Source organism: Pseudophryne corroboree, chromosome 1 (genome assembly GCF_028390025.1).
Source record: "Pseudophryne corroboree isolate aPseCor3 chromosome 1, aPseCor3.hap2, whole genome shotgun sequence".
In the NCBI taxonomy this organism is placed as follows: Eukaryota; Metazoa; Chordata; class Amphibia; order Anura; family Myobatrachidae; genus Pseudophryne; species Pseudophryne corroboree.
The window spans coordinates 1110446287-1110454752 of NC_086444.1; the positions used below are offsets into that span (position 1 = coordinate 1110446287).

General features: G+C 48.6%; 1 long non-coding RNA gene across 1 annotated transcript; it reads right to left on the minus strand.

Moving 5' to 3' along the window:
* Positions 1 to 525: 525 nt before the first annotated feature.
* LOC134995007 (uncharacterized) lies at positions 526 to 7326 on the minus strand. The gene is made up of 3 exons (XR_010197951.1): positions 7269 to 7326; positions 2759 to 2837; positions 526 to 588 (listed from the first exon to the last, which is right to left on the minus strand). It is a non-coding gene; the product is annotated as an uncharacterized LOC134995007 (long non-coding RNA).
* Positions 7327 to 8466: the final 1140 nt, after the last annotated feature.

Below are 8466 nucleotides of genomic sequence, written 5' to 3' on the forward strand. Positions count from 1 at the left end.
AGCATGGCTCCATCAGTATCTTACATTGAGCTATAAATTCAAGAGTGTGTGGGGGGGTTACGCTCACCTTGTGTGTATGCGTATCTGCTGTATATGGAGGTCAACATTGTGTGTATACATTATATGATTTTATTCGTACAGTGTCAAAACAAATATAAATTCACATACTGAATTGGAAAGTTCAGTGGTACATAAATACAGGTACAGAATGTTATTACAGTAACACAATGCACAGTTTATATTTTGGCAATACACACGACTGTGCACATGTGTCAGATGATAAAAGGTTGGTGTAAAAAGTTCCAAGGTAAATGGATTAGGCTTGTCAACTTTGGTAATTAATGGGTTAATAGTACTCCAGCTCTTGCATGCTACTGTAAATTATAACAGTTGTAGTGCTGAACAAGTTCAGGTACTCCAGTGCTTGCGTGCTGCTGGAGGATGTAGTCGGGGGTTGTGGATGGATGGCCAGTGTCCCGTGCCCACCAGTTGCTCTAACTTACCCTTCTGGTGTCAACCAGGGTTGGTCGCTGTTGTGGAATTCCTGGTGCTGCACCCGCTATATGGTCCGCCATCCCTGCCGGTTTCCTGTAGTAACATAGTTGCTGAGGTTGAAAAAGACAATTTGTTCAACCTGTTGGTGATTTTTATACTAATGTTAACTGCGGTGAATGTTTAGCCGTTATGTCACTTCCTCCTGTTTTTTTTTTATTTATTATTACTATAGTGCATGATTTACCCACCATAACCCTGTATATGCTTATCCATTAGGAATTTATTTAGCCCATTATTAAAAGTAGTGACCGAGCCCACCAAAAAGTAGTGACCGAGCCCACCAGTGACGCGCATGTTGTCTGCGATGCGCGTCTAGTAGCTGTGGGGATCGTCGGTTCCCGTGAGATTACCTTGAGCCGTGTTCACGTGAGGTCGTGCGGCTCTTAGTACTCTGCGGTGAATTTGAGCTGTGTTTACACTTTAAGGGCCCTAACGCTGTGATGTGACCCAGATTACCTACATATACAACATTTAGAGAGTATTCCTCATATTTAATAGTATTGTGGACATATGCATTACGGTTAAAGGAACCTCCAATACTTAAAGGAACATTTTAAAATGCTATCAGAATGTATAGTATGAATGGTCAATGTGATTTTGCAGATTTTGTATTTTACGTATATTTAATTTTTCTTAAAGAAAACATTCTGTAATTTTAGAGTGATACTTCATTAGTAATAAACTTACCAGTAAATGGGAGACTGTATTTTGGTATATTGCGACTTTAATGTACAGTATGTGTAAATCTCAATTATTACAACGATCTTAGGGGTGTATTTACTAAGGTTCGGGTTTACAGAAGTGGAGTTGCTGCCCATAGCAACCTACTCTATCAGATTTCAGCTATTATCTTCTAGAAGGTGCTTGATAAATGATAAATAGAATCTGATTTGTTGCTATGGGCAACATCTCCACTTCTATAAACTCATGCCTTAGTAAATTTACCCCTTACTGCCCAATTACAGTTTTCACCTGGGATCAATGAAATTAAATATTCCATTCTTGTGCATGCTAGGCTGGCTTTACATTTACTGTGTCTGGGGGAAGAACCAGAGGTAACTTGCATTTACCCAACTCCAACTGAACCATCACCCTAAGCAGGTTATCAAACGTAAAAACTTTCATGTCCTAGCTTTCATTGCTATTTATGCTCTGTTTCAATATTTTCCTAAATCAGTTGTCCTGTGTTTATTTGATTTTTCTTATATTGCTACCCTCATTTACAATCCCAAATCATTATAAGTCTATGCAGAATACTACCTGAGGTGTCTAATCACCAGAAGACCTTTCATGCACTTGCACTTGCGATATGCTAGATGCAGAAGATACACGACCAAAAATGCATATACTGTATGTGCTTATTTCCAGGTCCTGATTGTGGGAATGCACATGAAGAAGATGCACTAACCGAATGTTAAGTTAGATTGTCATTTTACAACCCAGTTCAAGTCGTAAGGGTAGTTGTAATCAAAATAACCTAAGAATTTCACTAATAGTCAGAAATGTGGGTGGTTTACTTCTCTATAATAGGCCCTACACACTGGCCGATATTCCTCAAAGATATGAATGATCTCGTTCATTATTGAACGAGATATCTTTGAGTGTGAAATCACCAGCGATGAACGATGCACGGCCCCGCGCTCGTTCATCGCTGGTGCCCCGTCGGCTGTAAACAGGCCAATATGGACGATCTTGTCCATATTTGCCTGCACTTCAATGGAGCCGGGTGATGGGGGAAGTGAAGAAACTATCCGCCGTCGGGCAGCTCGGCGGCGGATCTTTATTTGTGTAGGGCCCGTAACAGTGATCTATTGATCTCACAAATGTTGATGCTAATATTAAAATGCTTGTATGTGTTAGATATGGCTGACTACAGTCATAGCTGATTTGTCTTGTTGTAATATTCGTGTTGTATGAAAGATGTTTCTTATTGTGTTTATAATCTCATGCTTTGTGAAATTCTTCATCACTCTGATAATTAATTGCATACATCTGTCTTTATCAGTGGTACAAGTAGAAAAAATCTTAGTGGTACTGTGTGTGCATGCTGAAGTCGCGCGCCAAATTAAGAGGTGTGGCCACATTCCACAAGGGGCATGGTCACTGAAAATGGGGCGTGTCTACATGACACCACCCATTTCTCGTCACTCTCGGAACATTCACTTGCATTCCAAATGCACCTTACCTATATGATGGTACTTACAATGGGGAATCTCTGAAAAAATTTACCCTCCCTGGTCAGACAGCATCTTCAGTCGGTATTCACATGGTCTGGAGGATGCCTGTTTGTGTAGGAATATAACCAAAGTCGTTGTTAGGATCAATCAGAACCACGCTACCTGTGTCACCCTTTACCTCCTGCATCTCCCATCCACACCATCATCTTCCCCCTGCATCTCTCAGCCATACTGTAATCTTCCTCCCTACATCTCTCAGCCACACCATCATCTCCCATCTGCATTTCTCAGCCACATTGTCATCTCCCCCCTGATACTCTCAGACTCAGTGGTGGTACTAGCAGCAGTGCAGCCAGTGCATTACACTGGGGCCCACCGTAGTAAAGGGGCCCACAGCGCCGGCATTAAAATGAGTCACAATGACTCATGTTATGCCGTTGCCAGCGCTGCACTGCCCGCTGCTAGTGCACCAGAGTCTGTGGTAATGTGGCCACTGCAGTGTTCGGGTCCCAGCCTGGAGGAGGAGGAAGAGCCGCGTCTCAGCTCCTACCCCCCAGAGTCAATAATTCTTCCTGTGTGGGACTGGCTGGCCAGAGGGGGAGGAGAGGCCGCTCTCTCAACTCCTCCCCCCATACTCTGTAATGCGGCTGCCTTCCTGAGTGGGACTGCCTGATTGGAGAGGGGAGGAGCTGCTGACCAGAGGGGGGGAGGAGAGGCCCCCCCCCCATACTCTGTGACGCTGCTGCCTGCCTGTGAGGGACTGCACTACAGGAGGGGGGAGGAGTTACTGACCGGAGGGGGCAGGAGAGGCCCCCTCTTTCAGCTCCTCACCCCATACTCCGTGATGCTTCTGCCTGCCTGTGTGGGACTGCACTACTAGAGGGTAGAGGAGCTGCTGACTGGAGGGGGAGGAGAGGCCCCTCTCCCAGCTTCTCCACTTTTATACTTCTACCTGTCCCCTGACATCCCAGCGGCCAAAAGTCCATCCATGGGAGGAAAGCAAAGGGCCCGGCCATCTCCAAGTGCAGCAGCACCTGATTGACCACGCCACAGAGGCCAGGTAGGAGAATCACAATCTAAAGAGTTCTATAAGTGGCAAGTGCTGCTTAGCCTCTCCCCTCTCTCTCTCTCTCTCTCTCTCTCTCTCCTCTTGGCTACCTTTCCCACTTGCCCCCTTCTATCTCCCTCCCTCTACCCTCTCTCTTGCACAATCTCTCTCCCTCAGCCCACCTCTATCTGTCTCTTTCTCCACCCCTCTCCATCTCCCCCTTCCCTGTCACTTTCTCCACCCACCCCCCTCTTTCTCCATCTCCACCCTTCTCTCCATCTCTTTCCTCTGTTCCTCTCCCTCCATCTCTGCCCCTCTCTCTCTGTCTCCCCCTCTCTCCGTCTCCACCCACCTCTCTCTGTCTCAGCCCCCACTCTCTCTCCATCTCACTCTCTCTGTTCCCCTGCATCTCTCTTCTGTCCTCTTCACCCCCCTCACTCTCCCCCCATCTCTCCCTCACACTCTCCTCTTCCCTAATATAATTTCTCTTATATCCCTCTCTCTCCGTCACCCCTCTCCATCTCTCCTCTCTCCCTGTCTCCCCCCTCTCTGTCTGCCTCTCTCTCCATCTCTGCCCCTTTCTATCTGTCTTCACCAGGGCCAGATTAACGATGGGGCAGGTATAGCTGCAGCTCCAGGACCTCCCATGATAATAGGCCCACAGGCTCCCCTGGAGATTGAGAGTATGGATAGGAAAAACATTTTTTTTCCTGTCACAAGCTACCAAAAGCTGTCTGAGGCTCCGTCCATTTACACTACAGGCCACGCCCCCTGGTCTGACTCATCCTTCTGCAATGACCAGCGGGGTGAAGTTCATCAGCTGCAGTGCTCTGGGCCAGCAGGCTGTGTCAGAGGCAGTGGCTGGCTGAGCATGGGGGTCAGAGTGCCGTCTCCCCCCGCCCCCCCCGGACCAATACAGTTTTGACAGGCAGCCTGTGGCCATGCACTACCCACACATTGCTAGAGCCAAGGAGGTAGTCAAAGGCAGGGCCTTAAGGAGGATGCTGCAGCTGGTGTGCACCCTGGTGGTGTATCCTGCCGTGCACCCCAACAATCATAATCCCTAATGCCAGGCGCCCACTACAATGCATGTTATGCTAGTGGTGCGCTCACACCCACATACGTTCCCAGCTCTGCCCCCTTGAAGCATGGGGTCTGTGGGAATCAACTACGCTACCTCTATCTCCTTGTTACACTACAGTGCTCTACCCTCCTCCTGAACCGCACACATAGTAGCTGCAGGACCTCGCTCACCCCACATGCTGTTTGCTCTCTCCCCGGCTGCAGATACTCTTCCCCAGCTCAGCAGACTGTCTGCATCGTAATATATGTGTCAGCTAGGGGCTTATGAGACAGTCTGAATAACGGGTCTCTGGTACCTGGTATAGCTGGTTACTGGTGCGTGGTGAGCTGAAGTGCTGGAGAGTCATTATTGGCACATAGACCCATGTCTAATTACCCCAATCCCAATTCAGAGGTCTGCATTAGAGGTGAGGAGCATTAGATTGAGGTTTGCATTGGGGTGGAGGTCATTAGAGTATAGTCTGTATAAGAGGTTAAGGTCATTAGATAGATGTTTGCATTAGGTTGGAGGTGATTAGACAGTGGTCTACATTAGAGGAGGGGGGGTCATTAGTTATGGATCTACATAAAGGGTGACAGTCATTAGATGTTATACATTAGGGATGGGGGGTAATTAGACAAGGACCTGCATTAGAGTTGAGGGGCAGAAATACTCACAGACGTGTTCCTGCTCATCTTAAACAATATTAGTGGCAACAGCAGCTGGTTTTCTGCAAATATTGTGCCCGCAAATATGTCCAAGCTCCCATGAACGTGCTGTGATGTGATACAGTAGGCCCTTCAATAATTTCAGCTCCAGGCCCCCATGGACCTTAATCTGGCTCTGGTCTTCCCCTCCCTCTCTCCGTCGCCACCCCTCTCTATCTCCATCTCCGACTCCCACTCTCTCCCTGCGTCTCTCTCTCTCTCTTTCTGTTACCTTCACCTCTCTCTCACCCCTTCTCTCCATCTTCACTCTCTCTCTCCATCTCCCCCTCTCTGTCTCTCTCTCCGTCTCTGCTCCTCTTTCTCCGCACCCCTTCTGTCTCTCTCTGTATCTCTCTCTGTCTCCCTCTCTCCAGATCCACTCCTCTCTCTCCCTCCATCTCCTGCTTCTCGCTCTCTCTCTGTTCCACTGCACCTCTTCCTTTCTCTTCACCCCTCTCTATTCCCCCGTCTCGACCTCCCTCTCTCTCCCTCACTATCTCTCCTCATCCCAAACATAATTCTTCTTCTATCCCTTTAGTAAACTCTTACAGGGGTGATATTCATGTGACCGGCGGTCAGGAGATCGACGGTCACATGACCTCCACCAAAATCTCGCCCCCTCACTATCCCGATGGTCGGCATGCCGACTAACAGGGACTATTTCCACTCGTGGGTATCCACGACAGCCATAGAGTGGGAATAGAACCCATGGTGATCGCAGGTTGCTGCCGAGCCCGCAAGGGGCTTGCTGCACTCGCCGCTCCCCGCCGGGATCCCGGCGTCGGTATGATGCCGTGATCCTGGTGTCGGTATGCTGACCGGTGGTCTCCTGACCTCCGGGCAGCCATACTACACCCTCTTACACTACAGTAGCATTATCTTTCCTCAGCTCTCATGTTAAAGCCGCTTGGTTTTTTTTCTGCCTCTCTCCCCCACTGACACTTTCCCTTCATGTCCCAGTGAACCCTTTCAACCCAGTTTACTCCCTTTAATCCTGCCTACAGAGACCTCTCATACCCTCTGCTTCTCCTTTTCACCTTCTCCCAGTCATCCTATCCTTGTCACCCTGTCCATCTTCCAATGCCTCTCCCTTGCACCCGCTGCTTCTCCCTATCTCACCTTTTTCATGTCACCCATTTCCTCTCCCTTTCACCAACTCTCCACCTACCTGTCGTCCTCTGCCTCATTGCCATCATCCTCTGCCTCATCGCTGTCACCCTTTACCTCACCCACTGACTTGTGGCATATTGTGAATTTGGGGTGGGGGGGAGGAGGGGGGCCCAAAGTATAGTTTTGCACCTGAGCCCACCATTCACAAGTTCCGCCACTGCTCATACTGCATCCTTTAATTCTGTGTCTCTCAGCATGTCCCCATTCACTTTGTGTTACTCAGCTTGCCTTCCCCCTCCCCACTCTGTGTTATGCTGCCTTCCCACTGAGTCCATCATCAGCCTCCTCCCTCTGTGTCCACTGTCAGCCCCCCCTCTATGTCCACAATCAGGTTCTCCCCTCTGTGTCCACCATCAGGCTCCCTCCCCCTCTGCATCCACCATAAGGCTCACTCCCCCCTCTGCATCCACCTTCAGGCTCCCTCCCCCCTCTCTGTCCACCATCAGGATCCCTCCCCCACCTCTGCATCCACCATCAGGCTCCCTACCCCCTCTGTGTCCACAGCTCAGCTCCCTCCTCTTTTTAGCTACAGCCCAGCCCATACTTACCACTAGCAGGCTGTTTCATGATGAGGATGTGACTGCCCGTTGATGTGAGTAACTCCTCTTCACAGTGTTCAGCGGCATGACACCATGATGTCACACTACAGCACTGCCCTGAACAAAACTAACTTTATTGTGCCACCCACCGGCGGCTGTTAGGCTCTGTCTTTCCTGGCGTTTGTCCCATTTTCATGTCAGACATGAAAATGGGTCAGACTGTGGTCTGCCAGCGGTAGGGGGTAGGGCGTACCGGTGACTAATTTCTTAATGGTACGCCATACCACCCAGTACCACCTTAATTGCACCACTTGTCTTTATCCTTGTTTGCACCTGTTTGTCTCTCCAGTTCTGACCCCAGTTTTATCTGAATATATGATCTGTCCCCTTGATCTCTTGTTTGCTTCTCTGCTTCAGGTCTGAGGCTTAATCTTGATCAATGGGCATTATTATAAGCTGCTGGTGGTCTCACAGAACTCATTCTGTTTAATATATTTTAATATCACTCTGTACTATTAATTTCTTGTGTACTTTCATATTTTGTATCCTGTTTTACTTGTTTAATGTGTCTTTTGCCATGAATTCTATCCCCATTTGACATAACTTAAGGCCCATATACATTAGACGATGTCGCTCTGTGAGTGACATCATCTAATGTTTCCCCCTCCCGGGCCGGCCAGTCGGCGGCCGACTGTACACTGAGCGATATGACCGCTCATATCGCTCAGTGACGTCACGCCCCCGCCAGCCCTGCATGAAGGTCGTGGACGACAGTCCACATCCTTCATGCATGCCCTACCGATAGCGATGATCGTTGCCGACCCGCGGGGCCGCACATCGGTCGTCGCTGGTGGCATACACACTTGACGATAAAATGAGCGATGTCGCTCAAGGAGTGGGGAAATGAGCAACGTCGCTCATTTTATCGGCAAGTGTGTACAGACCTTTACTCTTCAAAGATGCCTTGGCAAAAGTTGACGCAGCTTTGAAAAAGCCCAGGGTGTAACTACAGTATGGCAGTTGCTTTGGTTGAAACAAACATGTGTCCCAAAGGACAGATACTGCAGTGATTCTAGTTTTGCCCTACAATATTGGTGTTCTGCAGAGTGCAATTGGCAAAGAAAGGTGCCCATCAGGAAACATTCTATCAATTGGTGGTATTATTGCATGATGAAGTTCGATCTCCTCTCTCACACTGAATTCTAGC